This window comes from Pteronotus mesoamericanus, unplaced genomic scaffold (genome assembly GCF_021234165.1).
Source record: "Pteronotus mesoamericanus isolate MK-2021 breed Mesoamerican mustached bat unplaced genomic scaffold, CSHL_Meso_final scaffold_54, whole genome shotgun sequence".
NCBI lineage: Eukaryota > Metazoa > Chordata > Mammalia > Chiroptera > Mormoopidae > Pteronotus > Pteronotus mesoamericanus.
The window spans coordinates 4,085,482-4,100,233 of record NW_026555321.1 but is presented as its reverse complement, the minus strand read 5'-3'; the positions used below and the strand labels follow the sequence as shown (position 1 = coordinate 4,100,233).

The following is a 14,752-nucleotide window of genomic DNA, read 5'->3' as shown; positions in this document are numbered from 1 at the left end:
ACTATAACGCACAGAGCACACTGGGAAAAGTTTCCTACCAAAGGCAGAATTGGAAGTGGTCCATGAAAAAGGAATCAAAATGACAAACTGTACCAGTGCAATAGTGTAGGAGGGAGAAAAGGATTGGCGTTATGGATAGAAACAATGGTTTTCTGAATGGAGCACAAAGTTGATGAGCAAAGCACAGAGATTAGCCAAGTCAGGGGAGGAGGGTACCTGGGGGCATTTTAAAACCATGCTAAGGGTATTTGGCTTGCATGCATAGTCATTGGCAAGCCCACATACAACCGTAGGAAAGTTGAAGACATCACCATTTGTGTAAGGGTTTTTTTCAATTTGTGATTATGAGCTAGGTCATCTGGGGAAGAACAGCTTCTAGATTCTCTAAGTGTCGGCTCTCACAGTCCGGGCAATGTAAACCCCAACCCAAAACTGGTTCTACTTCAAGGGACAGTTGAGTCTAGTCCACCACAAAGTACATCCCTATGTCCATCATGCACTGGTTCAAAGATAAACTCCCAGGCCTTCAGTCCTCCACCACACCATCAACCCAAGCCATTCTAGCTAGATGCTCTGCCTCTCTCATAGCCTTTGATGCCACCTTCCACTCTCAAATACCCTTGAGGCTCTGCTTCTTAACTAGAAAATTCTCTTAGGTTCCTAACTCCTTCTCTGAGTGTTTCTGCACTAACTGAAACATGGCTATTATCCAGTCTACCTTTTCCTGCTGCACATCTTACCTATTTTAGTGAAAGGTGGGTCAGATTTGCAAACTGGAGTTTTAGCTGGTTACATTCAGCCCAGGAGAAAAGATCAGGGAAGTAAATGGGGAACAACCTGTTTAGGAAGGCCAACGTAGGCCGAGAGGGCCTAGAAATTAAGAAATGACATATTCTAAAAGAGACATAATAGTAAACAGACTTGAATCCTAATTGCAAATTATTAACTCTCTTCTTTTTCAGGATCCCATGACTTCTGTAAAAACTCCATATTTAAGGAAGTTTATTATGAAAGACAAGCGTGATATATTAATATTAAAACACTGTAAAATCTGCTGTAATTGATATATAAATGAAATGTAATGTCAATACATATACCCACGCCCCCCCCAAAAAAAGGTTTGTAAAATCCTTGATTTGCTTTCAAAGAGGTCCAGTTTGAACACAGAGCCCTCAAAATACTTGTTTTCTTGCTATAGTTATAGTGAATTCCCACCAATTCCCCAATGTGTCAAAATCTGTGTTTTTCCTTTTCTTCTGCCTGGACTGTCCTTTCCTGTCCAATACCTTTCTCACTGGGCTAACTCCTACTCACTCAGATTGCAGCTAAAATGTTCCTTAATCCTGACGTCACACTGTGCACTTCCCCTCATGTTGGTTCGGTCATGCCATGCTGCCATTGCTCATTCAGCGCTCCTTGCTTTCCAAAACCCAGGACAGTGCTTGGCATCATGAGTGTTCATTACGTGATTATCGGGTGACTAAATTAGCTGAACAAATATTTGATTGAATGGGTGAAGGGATAAAATCATTGGATTGATGGATATATAGATACTTGCTGCTGGCTTCTGACGGTGAGTCATACCACAGAGAAAATTACTGTGTATGAAAAGAATGAAGTCAAGAGAACTCAGTATCTGACCAAGAGAAACATACTGAAGTAATACTTTAAATATTTTTGTATCATTTATTCATCAAATATTTACTGAATGCCTAGCTGTTATGTCAAAAGTTACCCTTATTTTTTAAATTTATTCAAATACTTGTTGGATGTCTACTAGTTATGTAACAAATTATTTTGGCTTCTTTGTTCCAACAGCTTGCTTGTTGTTTTTCATATATTTTAAAAGCCAATAATGAACTAACCCAGTTTTAAAAACTGCCAGTTGTGCATAAAGAACACGTTTAAAAGCTTGATAGATATTTTTTTCTCTGTTCCTTCAAAGGAATTTTAAAGCAAAGAATAATTGTCCAACTAGGCCCAATGTGTGCTTTTCATTAAAAATTAACCTGCATGTGAACATACAAAATCAGCAATTATAAGTGAATAGGGAAATTAGCCCCTGTTCTCTCTGTGTGGGGACCCCGTTGGTAGTGGAACGATCAGCACTCAGATCAGCCATGGGCCTGGGAAGGCGGTAAAGCTCTGCTCATGCACAGGGTGTTACGAGCACTAATATCCCCTAAGAACTCCTTCAAAAGTTGAAATTGTTTATTTTGGTTAAGAATTTTTGTAAAAATCAAGGGGAAACTGGACACATGGAAAACGCAATGTTTATGTTAAATTAAAGCTGAGCTTCTAGATTTCTAGACAAATCAAGTGTGTTGTCCTGAAAGTGGAGGAAGGTTTCTGGGCAGAAAGAGAATCCCTGAAGGTTCCAGACTCCATTCCTCATAAACCCTATGCCTTGTGGCACCAGCACTGATATTCTCCCTGAGTTCGGAGTTGGTTCACTACCTGTTGCAAATGACTTACTGATAATGCTTGCTGTACTTACCAAGGCATTAGCATTTAGGAGAAAATCAGCCTTCCTTTGTGACCTTCACCTTCAATCTGTGGATGTTTGTCTTTGGAGGCCTCCCATTCTTTTTCATGAGAGGTTTTGGCAGCTTAGATCATTATGCACCTACTTAAAATCAGGGAAAATTATCCAGATGGAACTAGGTGTTACCAACATTTTGACATTATGCATATTACTGCTCTTCCTTCTATACAGACTCAACAGACCAGAAAAACAAAATTAAAGAAAAAGTCTTTTATGCTATTTGAATAGCCGAAAGTCAGTGGAGAGTGAGCCATGTTCATATAAAGGAAAAAAGCAATCCAGGCAGGAGAAACCAAGGATGCACGGATGTTTGACAACGGCACGGAAATGGAGGTGGCAGGGGTAGAGAGCGAGGGGAAGTCTCCCAAGTGGAGGCTGTGCCCCCAGGAGCATGTATGTTTGTAAGGATTGTAAGTGTGGGTCTGAGTGACATGAGATCCCACTGAAGCAAATTTTTTAATCCTCACCCAAGGATATGTTTATTGATTTTAGAGAGAGGGGATGGTGGAGAGAGAGAGGTCGGGGGAGTCTATCTGTTGCTTCCCATACTGTGCCCCAACTGGGAATCAAACCTGCAGCCTTTTGGGGTATGAGATGACGCTCCAATCAACAGAGCCAACTGGCCAGGGCTGGAGCAATTTTTAAGTTGAGATGAATCTCACATCTCACATAATTTTGAACATTTTATTGTGAACAATTCAGTGACTTTTTTTTTATATTACAACTATTCTGGATCATTTCCTGTACATGAAGTCCTAGAATAAGTAACATTTTATGACTGGCTTCTTTCATTTAGTAAACTGCTTCTGACTCTCTTGACTAGACTATCAATGTCACATTGCAAAGGGGTCTGCAAAGTCAGGGAAAAATTGTTAGGTTTCTTTTTCCTTTCTTTCTTTATGTTTTCATAATCTATCACATCATGAAAGTGAAGATATTGAGAACATCTTCAGTTACATGCTCCTGACATTCAGGAGAGAAGACTGTGCTGGAGGTAAGTGTATAGGCTGATGAACAAAGAATCTCTCCAAAGCCTTGAGGTTGTCCAATAATTTAAAAACCAGTGAAATAAGGAGAAAACAGAAAAGTGAATTAAATGGGTGAGTGAGGTAGAAGGAAACCTCAAGAAAGTTGTATCCAAGAAATTAAATTTAGCATTGAAATATACCAAAATGGGCATTTATTGTTAATGTAGTAGGTAATGGCTTTTCCTACAATTAAGCATCTTTAAAGTTATCTGACCATTTTGTATTGGCGACTGTTTTCTCTCTAGCCCTAGGCAAAGAAACAGCAGTGGTTTATGTGAATACCAAAATTCTTCCTGTATTAAGCTCATTAAAAGATCTAAATTTCCATTAATATCCAGGGAAACTAGGCCAGAAATCGTCTGCAATGCTAATAGAAGCTATGAATTTAAATTTTCATTGAAGTAATAGGGCCAGGTGTTTCAAACACTGGCAAAACTCCGTGGTGAGGGCAGCTGAAAGACATTTGCTTTATAACCATGTTGAAACATGTAATACTTATTAAACATCTTCTTGTATATAAAATCATTCTAGGTCCTCACAGATATGCAAAGTTGAATGAAGCACTTGATCTCATTTTTCAGATGAGTTGCCATTTAAATAAGACACCATAGCTGAGATAATACATTTTATAAAATGCTAATGGGCAGGAAAGAGCAATGCTGTTCACACAGAGACATGTCTGCGTAAAGCATGGAAAGATGTACTTAGCAACAGAGAGCAGGAGAGAAGCCATAGGAAAGAAAAGAATAAGCAACAGGGGGCCAGAACAAAATCTCTACCAATTAGTAGTGTATGTAAACAAATCTCTTAGTCTAGTAAAAACCCCAGCTGCCGTTTATGGTTTTTATAATGTGCCAAGCACCATTTTAAGTACATCCATTTCAATTGACTGAGTCCTCATAGCAACCTATAAGGCGGGAGCCATTTTTTGGGGCTGTATCACATTTAACTGACCTGCTTGTTTTCAGTGCTGTCTGTCTGCACCTCCCCACAAATGCATCCTATGGTGATTCTGCTTCTCTACCTTTCAGATTGTCCCTAAAGCCTTAGAAAACCAATCAGCTTGCATGCAGATGCAGTTTGGAAGCAGTCCTCAACCACTGGGGGACAGGAGTCAATGGATACATACTTTGTCTTTACTTGCCTTGGAGGGATCATTTTGAGATGCAGTCTGTGTGGCTCCTTGGGCAATCCCCAAGGTGATGGATGGAACTTTCGTTCCACCATAGAAACTAGCTCACAGAGGCACCTTCCATTGCCCTCTTCCCTTCCTGTTTCATCATCCTTCCTTCTGCACTCTGCTTTCTGTAATTCCCTCCCTATAAACTCGCTGCAAGCAAACCCATGTCTCAGGCACTTTTTATGGAGACCCACACTTTTTACACACACACACACACACACACACACACACACTTCAGAAAGGATAAAATCGAGATTTGATCCCTAATATTCCAGGTTAAGTAATACTAACTCTCTTGGAGTTAAGGTTTCCCTTATTTAATTGTTATAAATAAATAAAATACTTATAGAATCAACTATGGAATTCTATGATTCTAAATTATAACTTCTTACACAGAAAAGGAAAGAAATAATTTCTGGTAAGAATTTAAGACCTAGAACACTGAATATTCTGGGCAAGAAAAGTTCTCTTATCCTAATAGTTTAATCTCTGAATGTTTTATTTCAATAGACAATGCATTGAAAAACTCTATTTTTTAGTATTTTATAAAAAAATGTCTGTTGTGTTCTCTGACTCTTGGTTAAGGACCTTCCTCCCAAGTTTATGGGGACTTAGATGACAATTATAGCCTTCATTTGGATGGTATTTTACTGTTTAGAGTGCTTGCACATATGCTGTTCCATTAACTGTTAGAACTGTATTCCATGAGCTACATGGAATCATTTTACAGATCAGGAAGCTTACTGCATTGATTGCATCTTGCCCAGGCTGATGTACTTGGCACGCGGCAGAACCAGGTAATGAATCTACATCCTCTTGTATCCAAGGCAGGCTTTGTCTTCCTCAGCATCACCATTTATGAAGTCTTCAACTGCAGTCAATGCTGAGGAAAGCAGTAAAGAATGAACTCTCTGGGTGAACTGTGTGGAAAGGAAATTGTTTAAATGTATTTATAAATAGCTGCTTCCCATTAATTGACATGTTTTATTCTCTACATTTCCACAGCACATGTAGATGCACAAAGAAGGTTGATTCTAATAAAAGTTATAGAATCATAGTGGAGTACCAAGGAGTCAAGTTAAAGAGCAATAGGCAATTATTCAGCTCCTCTACTGGTGGTTCCTACCACTCTTTTGTCTTCAATCTCTTGACCCTCAATTTGTTTAAAGTAGTATTGATAATCTAGTATCAAATAAGAATATAAACAAACTTACATTGAAACCATAAAAAAAGAAATCAACAGAGACAAGAGGGAAGGGGGGGCAGGGAAAGGGAAGGGAAGGGGAAAGTCAAGGAACATATAGCAAGGACTCATGGACAAAACCAAAGGGGAAGAGCTGAGGGAGGGAAGGTGGGAGGGGGCAAGGGAAAGAGGTGGGGGGAAGGCAGAGACAAATGTATTTAAAAAGTAAATAAATTAATTTAAAAAAAAAAAAGAAACCATAAAACAGAGTCAGATCATAAATTGCTGTTTGACCACCTTTTGCTAATTTCAAGCTGTGGGCTCACAGCTCACTTGAAATGGGGAAGATAAGAATCTGTGTAGGAGGAGTCAGCAATTTGCCCCTTCTTAGTCAGGGAAACCATCTTTTTTTTTCATTAGTTTTTCTCAATCTGAGGCATTTGCAGAGGGTAGGATTTCCTACAGTCTTGATCTCTTCATCCATCTGAGAAGCAACAAATCCTTCAAACCTGCACATTTCCATGTGGTCTTAACAGGTCAACATACCTAACTCTTCTACCTGATGTACAGTGTCCCAAACTCTGTTCTGATCTGTGGATGTCATGTCCTTTTCCTCTCTGCAAGTTGTTGATACTTTTATTTTTTTCATTGTGCTGAAATAAGGCATTTCATAAAAATCTATCATCTTAATAATTCTAAGTTGACAGTTCAGTAGTATTAAGTACATTCGCGTTATTATGCAAGTATTACCACCATCCATTCTCATAACTATTTTCTTTCTTTAAAACTGACACTCTATACCTATTAAACAATAACATACCATTCTCCACTCCCAACAGCCCCTGGCACCAACTATCCTACTTTCTGCCTCTTTGAATTTGACTATTCCAATTACCTCAACCGTTATCACCATCCATTCCCACAATTATTTTCTTTTTCAAAAAACTCACTTCTGTACCCATTAAAGCATAGGAAATATAGTAAATAATATTCTAATAACTATTTGTGGTGTCACATAGGCACTAGACTTATTGGGGTGATCAATTCCTAAGGTATATTAATGTCTAATCACTCTGTTGTGCATCTAAATTTAATATAATATATTATGTCAACGGTAATTGAAACATAAATTTTAAAAACATTAACTCCCCATTTCTCCCTCACAAAGCTTCTGGCAACCACTGTTCTATTTTGTTCATGCATTGGACTATTCTAAATACCTTATATAAGTGGAATCACACACTATTTGTCTTTTTGTGACTGGCTTATTTCATTTAGTATAACATCGTCATGATTCATTTTAATGTGGCATGTAACAGAATTTCCTTTCTTTTTGAAGGCTGAATAATATTCCATTGTGTGTATATACTACATTTTGTTTATTCGTCACTCCATTGATGAACACTTTGATTGTTTAAACCTCTCAGCTATTGTGAATAGTGCTGCTCTGACCATGTGTGAATAATACTCTTTTTGATATCCTGCTTTCATTTTTTTTTGGACATGAAGTGAACTGGATGGATCATCTGGTAGTTCTATTTTAAATTTTTGAGGAAATTCTATACTTTTTTCCCATAGCATTAGCACCATTTTTTCTTATTCCAGCCAATGATATGCAAGAGTTATAATCTCTTTACACCCTCACCAACACTTGTTATTTCCTGGCTCTCCGCGTACTTTTTTAAAAATAGCTAGTAATAAGTGTGAGGTGATTGAAGTTTTGATTTGCCTCTCCTTAATGATTAGTGATATTGAGCATCTTTTCATATTCTTGCTGGCCATTTGAATAACATCTTTGGAGGAATGTCTATTGAAGTCCTTTGCACATTTTTAAGAATACAAAATACTCCATGGTGCTTAATATGTCATCCTTACACAGGAGCGATGTTCATCTTCTTTGTATCTTTCCAATTTTAGTATATGTCCTGCCAAAGCAGGCACATATAGTTGTTGTTTCTTAATGAGAATTCAATATTTTATTAATATATTTTCCTCTTCTCAGTAAACCATCCCCCATTATGCACCAGTGTTTTTGTCCATAAAAAATATAGAAGGGGATTTGTATTTATTCTTAAAACTTCTGTTTTGCTCCTCTCAGGTCATCTGCTCTTTACATTCCTTGATCACTGGTAGTCTTTGTGGTTTTTGGGTTTTGTTTTGTTCTGTATTTGCTCATGTTCCTAGATTTGTGGGAGAGAATACATTTAAGGTCTGGTTTAACTCTGCCACCTTAAACAACTTGATCAAGGTAGAGATGAGTAAGGAGCAATATTTCAACCTTGCAACTAAAGAGGATATAAATCTTGCCCTTTTTTTAAATTTTAATCAGAAGTTCTTAATTTTCTCACCATTGATGTACAAATCATTTATGCTTGCACTGCAACCAACATAAATCATTAACACAAAAGAATAGTAAGCAACCTTTAATCAATATCACTTCCTTCTATGTGACACTGTGAGAATGAAAGAATACAATTTGTCATTGATTCTAAGTCTCACAAACATTTAGCCAAGGACTGGTATCTTTCCAGCACTTACCTTGCTCCAGCCAAACAGGCCTTCCTTATGTTTTTAGGGCAAGTCAAGGTCATTTCTGCCACCAAAACTTTGCGCATCTTGTTCTTTGCATCATTTCATCATTGAGGTCTTAGCTTAATACCCTCTCCTTGGAGACGCCCTCCTGACACCTTACCCCATGATGCTGCCTCCAGACTGTCACTTTCTATTATTGCATCCATTGCATTTTCTTCACAGCACAAATCACTTTCTGAAATTAAGGTATTAAATTATTTACTTGTGTGTTTGTTTATTGTCAGCTATGACCCCCAGGCATTCAAATATAAGTTCCATGATTGCCAAATCCTGTTGCTTTGGTTGACCTGTATATACTCAGTGCCTATTAATAGAAGATATATAATAAATACTAGTATATGTTGAATGAATACATGACGACAATGTCAATCAAGGGTCAGCAAACTTTTTCTGTGCAAAGCCATGTGATCTCTGTTGCAACTGCTGAACTCTTCTGCTGTAATATAAAAACAATCAAAGACAACACAAAAACAAATTAGCATGACTGTGTTGCAATAATATTTTATTTATAGAAACAGAGGTTGGGCTAGATTTGGCCTGTGAACCATTGTGTGCTAACTGCTGGAGTAGATCATTTGTTAGTAATTTGGGTGTCAGGCAGGTCACTCTAGGATGTTGATTCAGATGCTGGCATTTGCCAGAAAATGTGTTAGTAATAATAAAGAGCCAAATATAAAACTGGATTTACTTCAAATATATAGACAATAATTAAGATAAAGATTAAGAGAATAATCCAGATTTTCTACTTATAATTATGACTGTTATTCCCTCAGAGACTTCAGTGGGATATTTTGGCATTGAATATAATATGTAGGTGAAAGAAGATGTTTGAAATCACCTCTCACATACAGCAATGGTCCTCACGCTAGTATGCATAAGAATTACTAGTCATTGCCTGGCTGTACCCACAGAGTTTCTGATCCAGTTCATCTGGGGTAGTGCCGGAGAGTTTGTATTTCTCTGTAGTTCCGGTGCTGCTGATGCTGGTGAGATAGAGGCTGGGAAGTAGAAAGAAAAATGAATGTTAAGATGTGAGTGAGGGCATATAGCTGCTAGTAGGGGTTATGAAAATGGTAAGTAGTGCACAAACAAAAGGAATCTATCCAGAAGAGTAGCATAAATATGGGTTAAAGATGAATTGGTTGTACAGATAAGGGAAAAATAAGAACCACATTACTATAACATTGTTATCTGGGGGAACTAGATGAATAACAATTCATTAATTAAAATAACGGGACTGTGGATGAGGTATGAAGGAAAGATCATAAGTTCTTATTTGTATATACTGCATTTGTGGTACTTCCATCCATCCAATTGGATTGAATAAGAGGCCTTTGGAAATATGGAAATATGGACAAAGCTCAGAAATGACTTCTGGCATCAAGACATATACTTTTGTTAGCAGTCAGGAAATGGATGGTCATTGAATTTGTGGGAAAATGTGAAATAACTCTTAGTGGATATGAGGGACAAGAAGAGAAGAAAATCTCAGGGATTCTAAACTGTGCCAGGCTAAGTAAGTTTCCTTCTTTAATAGAAGTGCTAGACTGGTAGGCATAAAGCTGCACTTGATTAGCATGGCACTTGCCAATATATTTGTTGTTATTAGATAAAATGAACTGTTCACTTTGACAGTGTATGGTATTAATACCTGGTTTTATGAATGTAGACAAAGGATATTGACATAAGAACGAAACAATATGGAGGAGGATGCCCAACGGTATGTCAGCAGTCTCTCCCCTCAGCTGCATCCCCATTGATAGGTCTCTCAGGGCAGATAAGTTGATGCTTTTGACATAAAACAGAAGGAAAGGTGTTGGAATGAGGGAATATACTTGCTAAGATGGGGGGAAAGGTTAGATCGTATAGTACCAAAAGAATTTTTTAAAAGTAAGTCTAGCTTTGCATTAAAAAGTGATAAAAAGGAAGAGAGAATCGAAGAACATATGGAGCTAACATATCAAAACTAAGATGGGAGACGTCAATTCAAATGTTCATATAACCTCATAAAGTGTAAATGGACCAAACCTTTCAATTAAAAAGCCGAGAAGGGAACCCTAGCACTCTGTTGGTGGGAATACAGACTGGTGCAGCCGCTGTGGAAAACAGTATGGAATTTTATCAAAAAACTAAAAATGGAACTGCCTTTTGACCTGGCAATTCCACTGCTGGGATTATACCCTAACAATCCTGAAACCCCAGTCAAAAGAACCTATGTACCCCAATGTTTATAGCAGCACAATTTGCAATGGCCAAGTGCTAGAAACAGTCTAAATGCCCATCAGTAAATGAGTGGATTAAGAAACTATGGTACATTTACACAATGGAATACTACGCAGCAGAAAGAAGGAACTCCTACGCTTCACAACAGCATGAATGGGACTGGAGAGCATTATGCTAAGAGAAATAAGCCAGGGGGTGAAAGACAAATACCGTATGATCTCATCTATAAGTGGAACCTAATGAACAAAACAAACAAGTGACCAAAATAGAACCAGAGACATGGAAAGAAGAAACAATCTGACAGTAATCAGAGGGGCGGGAGGAGGAGGATAACGGGGAAAGAAAGGGAAGGGTTGACAAGGAACATGTATAAAGAATCCATGGACGAAGACAGAGGAGGGGGAGGATTGAATGTGGCAGGTGGGGTGGGTAGGGCAGGGGGAAAGTAATGAGGGGGAAATGGGGACCACTGTAATTGAACAACAATAAAAAGGAAAGAAAAGGCAGAGGACTTCAGACGACACCAAAATAAAAATTGAGACCAAACCCTGTGCTATTTATAAGATGAAAACAAACAAACAAAAAAGACATGGCATGCACACTATAACAATAAGAAGACAAATTAGACAAAGTAGACTTTAGAACAAGGATTATTATCCGAAATAAAGTGGGCATTCTATAGTGATTAAAATAACACTTCACCAGGAAGATATACTAATATTTAACATAAACATACCTAATAAGAGAGATTCAATATGCATACAGCAGAAAAATTACTAGTTCAAAGGGAGAAATAGAAAAATCCATAATTAATCTTAATTGATTTTCATTTTTCTCTCAGTCATTATTAGAACAACTAGGCAAACAATTCAGTAAATATACGTTAGACTTAAACAACAAAACCTCAGCTTAAACTAGTTGGCATTTAGAGAATTTCCTTTTAAGGATGAAGGCCACAAGTTTGGAGGAAAGGCAGCAAACCTCCAAGGAGTTCTTCCACATTTCTGAAAATCAGAAAATCAGAAATGGCTTTTGGGATATAAGTCCTTTTGCAGGCCTGTGCACCGTTTGTGGCCACTTCCTGCTGAGGCCTATGTTCAGACTTACCAAAAAATAACAATTTTTAGATGAAGCTAGTGTTCTCTGGCAACTTAATTTCTTCAAGACCTTATTAGTTTTATGACTTAGTTACTTCTAGTTAGTTTCATGATTGGGTAGCCACATAAAAAGTTCTTTTTGAAACTGTTCTCTGATAGTGATATTTCCTTGCTTCCTGGTTTCTTCATATATCTCAACAAAATTTAACTACCTTGAGTAAATGAGGCCTACATAGGAAACATTACAAATGTGGTCACTTTATGGGGATTTTGCATTCATGTCTGTAGGGAAAAAATAAAAAAACACTTTAAAGAATTTCATCTGATGCTTAGGACCTAGAATCTGTCCATCTTTCCAGTCTCTGAGGCCTTACATAGGTGGTCTCTTTCCTTTTATTTTTGCTTCTATGCTGCTTGTCTCATTTCTTAGTTGCTAAACACATACAACGGCCATCAACACATATTAAAATGATCTTTTTCAACTTCTTTCCCCAGCTTAGGATCATTTTTTTCAGTCTTAAAAATTATTTCAGATAATAGGTTTACCAAATATTTTGCATCTGAATGGCATAGATAAGGAGCTTGTGGAGATGGTTGAATGCCTTGTCTTATCTTCCATTCAGTCACTGGGCCAGTGTTGCATAGTGAAAAACGTTTTTGCATGTCATTCCAGTTCAGGTATTAATTTCTGTTAATAACAATAAGCCAGGATGGCTGCTGAAACAGACAATACAGAATCTCAGTGGTTCTCAATAATTAGGCTATTTGGTGTACGTGCATGTGTGTGCACGCACAGGCCCACACGCATAGCAGGGAGGGAGGAGGCAGAGGGAAGGAGAAGGAGAAGGAAAACAGGTAGCTCTGATCTGTGCTGGTATCTTTAGGAAGATGGATTTTCAAGGGCTGATAAAAGCTAAAAACTGGATCCTATTGCTACTTGAATTCTAACAGCTGCTGCCAGCTTGAAGAGCTATGGCTGATGTGCTGCTTATAGGAACCATAAACCAACCTAGAAAGAGCTGATCACTACTTCTTCTGCCTGGTGCCCTTACTGGCACAAGAAGCAGGAAGCCAGCTTAAAGTGAGAAATGTAATTGTAGATTCCTGGACCCAGCATTAGGGATAACACTACAGGATGGGTGGATTTTGACTTGAGGTGCAGTATTTCCTGACCTATTAATTGTACAAGTATTCTTGCATCTTATCCCAGTTCTGGTAACTGCAAACTAATGATATCAACTCATAAAATTATACAGAGCATTGTAACTTAAAGATTAATGATTTCTCAAATACCATTCCATGAGTCCAGATCTCTAATTGGTAATATGATTAGGACTCTGGTTATGCTGAGAGGAGATTGTTGCATTGCTTTTGCCAACACATACATTACTCAACCCTCTCTACAACCACTAGGGATGGATTTCATGATGGGGGCCCTGATCAGACCAGTACTTTTTTTCCCCCAGTGACAACCCTTGGCTTGGAAAACTGAACACGTGTAAATTAATCATGTCATTCGAAGTAGCATCTTCTGCTGTTTGACTTTAAATCTGCTCATCTCAGGAGTTGGTGTTGTTCAAATGTCCAATTTCTAGTTTACTCTCAACAATGGAGTTGCTGAGGGAAGTTCCACATCCAAAAATAATTATATTTTCCAATTGCTGGCAAAGTTGGTGAGTTCTTAACAGTGTTCCATTTATCCATTGCTTTAAAAACAACTAGTTTCAAATAACAATTTTATTAGGTTACATAATTTTACACATTAGGATTTGGGCAGGGCTCAGATGAGCAGTTCTGCTCATGTGTTATCCACATAAGTTACTCGGTGCCTTTTAACTGAGGGCTGGGTTTGTCTGGAGGGTCCAAGATAGCTTCATTCATATAGCTGTCATCCTCTAGGCTGATATCAGAGGGAACCTCTCCCTGTCAGTGGAGTTACAGAGATCCTATTTTATCTCTTCAGCAGGCTAATGGGGGCATTTTACATGGTGGCTGAGGTCTCAAAGAGACCACAACACAAACCATCAGTCTTAAAGGCTAGACTCAGAAATGATAGAGTCACTTCTCCCAATGCAAAGGAAATATGTTCTCCAAGTTGCCTATATCTCTTGTAGGAGATAATTTGTTAAAGGAGACATCTTTCCACAAACTTGCAAGCAGAATTAATCAGATTAGCATATGCTAATGAAATGACTAATTAAGCTTTCTTAAGTATGTCAGCATTTTCAGAAACAGAAAACAAACAGAAACTGGGCTTGGAAGCATGAAGTTCTGCTTTCCTGGTGATTTCATTTCAAACACTAGGAAAAATAAGAAACATTGCCCTTGTGCTCAGACAATTTCTCAAACAGTGGTCTAAAATTATATCTTAATTTGAAGATTGAGAAGTTGAGCCCAGCCATACGTGAAACTCCACCTGGGAGCAACCCAAAGGAAAGGCTATTTAGTTCAGTCCTGTGTTTAAATTTTGTGCCTTTCCCCCAACAGTGCAGAGAATCTGTTTTTCTTTAATGTTAATATACTAATGATCCAATTTGAGCTGTGAAATCTGAAGTCTTTTACCTTGTATCTGAACTATATGCAACCACTCACCCTTTAACTTGCAACACCCTTGACTTGTTCCTTGTCTGAGCTCGCTAACCTTCCTGATATAGCCCCATCCTTCTTTTAAGAAGCTTATCATTATCATTATTATTATCTTGCTTTAGTTAGATGTGGGAAAGAAGTCTTCATTATGTAAAATGTGATATATAAATCTATGGGGAGTGCTTCTAAAAGTAGAATGTCTGCCAAGCTCTCTAGCAAATTTACCAGTATGTAATTAAGAACTCATTTAAACTATAGTTTTTGTTTGTGTGAAGAGAGAGTGTGGAACTCAGAAATAGAAGTTGTTGTAGGGTAGTT

The 14,752-nt window shown here is 37.9% G+C and overlaps 1 non-coding gene across 1 annotated transcript; it reads right to left on the bottom strand.

Moving 5' to 3' along the window:
* Positions 1–7,768: 7,768 nt before the first annotated feature.
* LOC129061091 (U6 spliceosomal RNA) lies at positions 7,769–7,875 on the bottom strand. The gene has a single exon (XR_008528065.1). It is a non-coding gene; the product is annotated as a U6 spliceosomal RNA (small nuclear RNA).
* Positions 7,876–14,752: the final 6,877 nt, after the last annotated feature.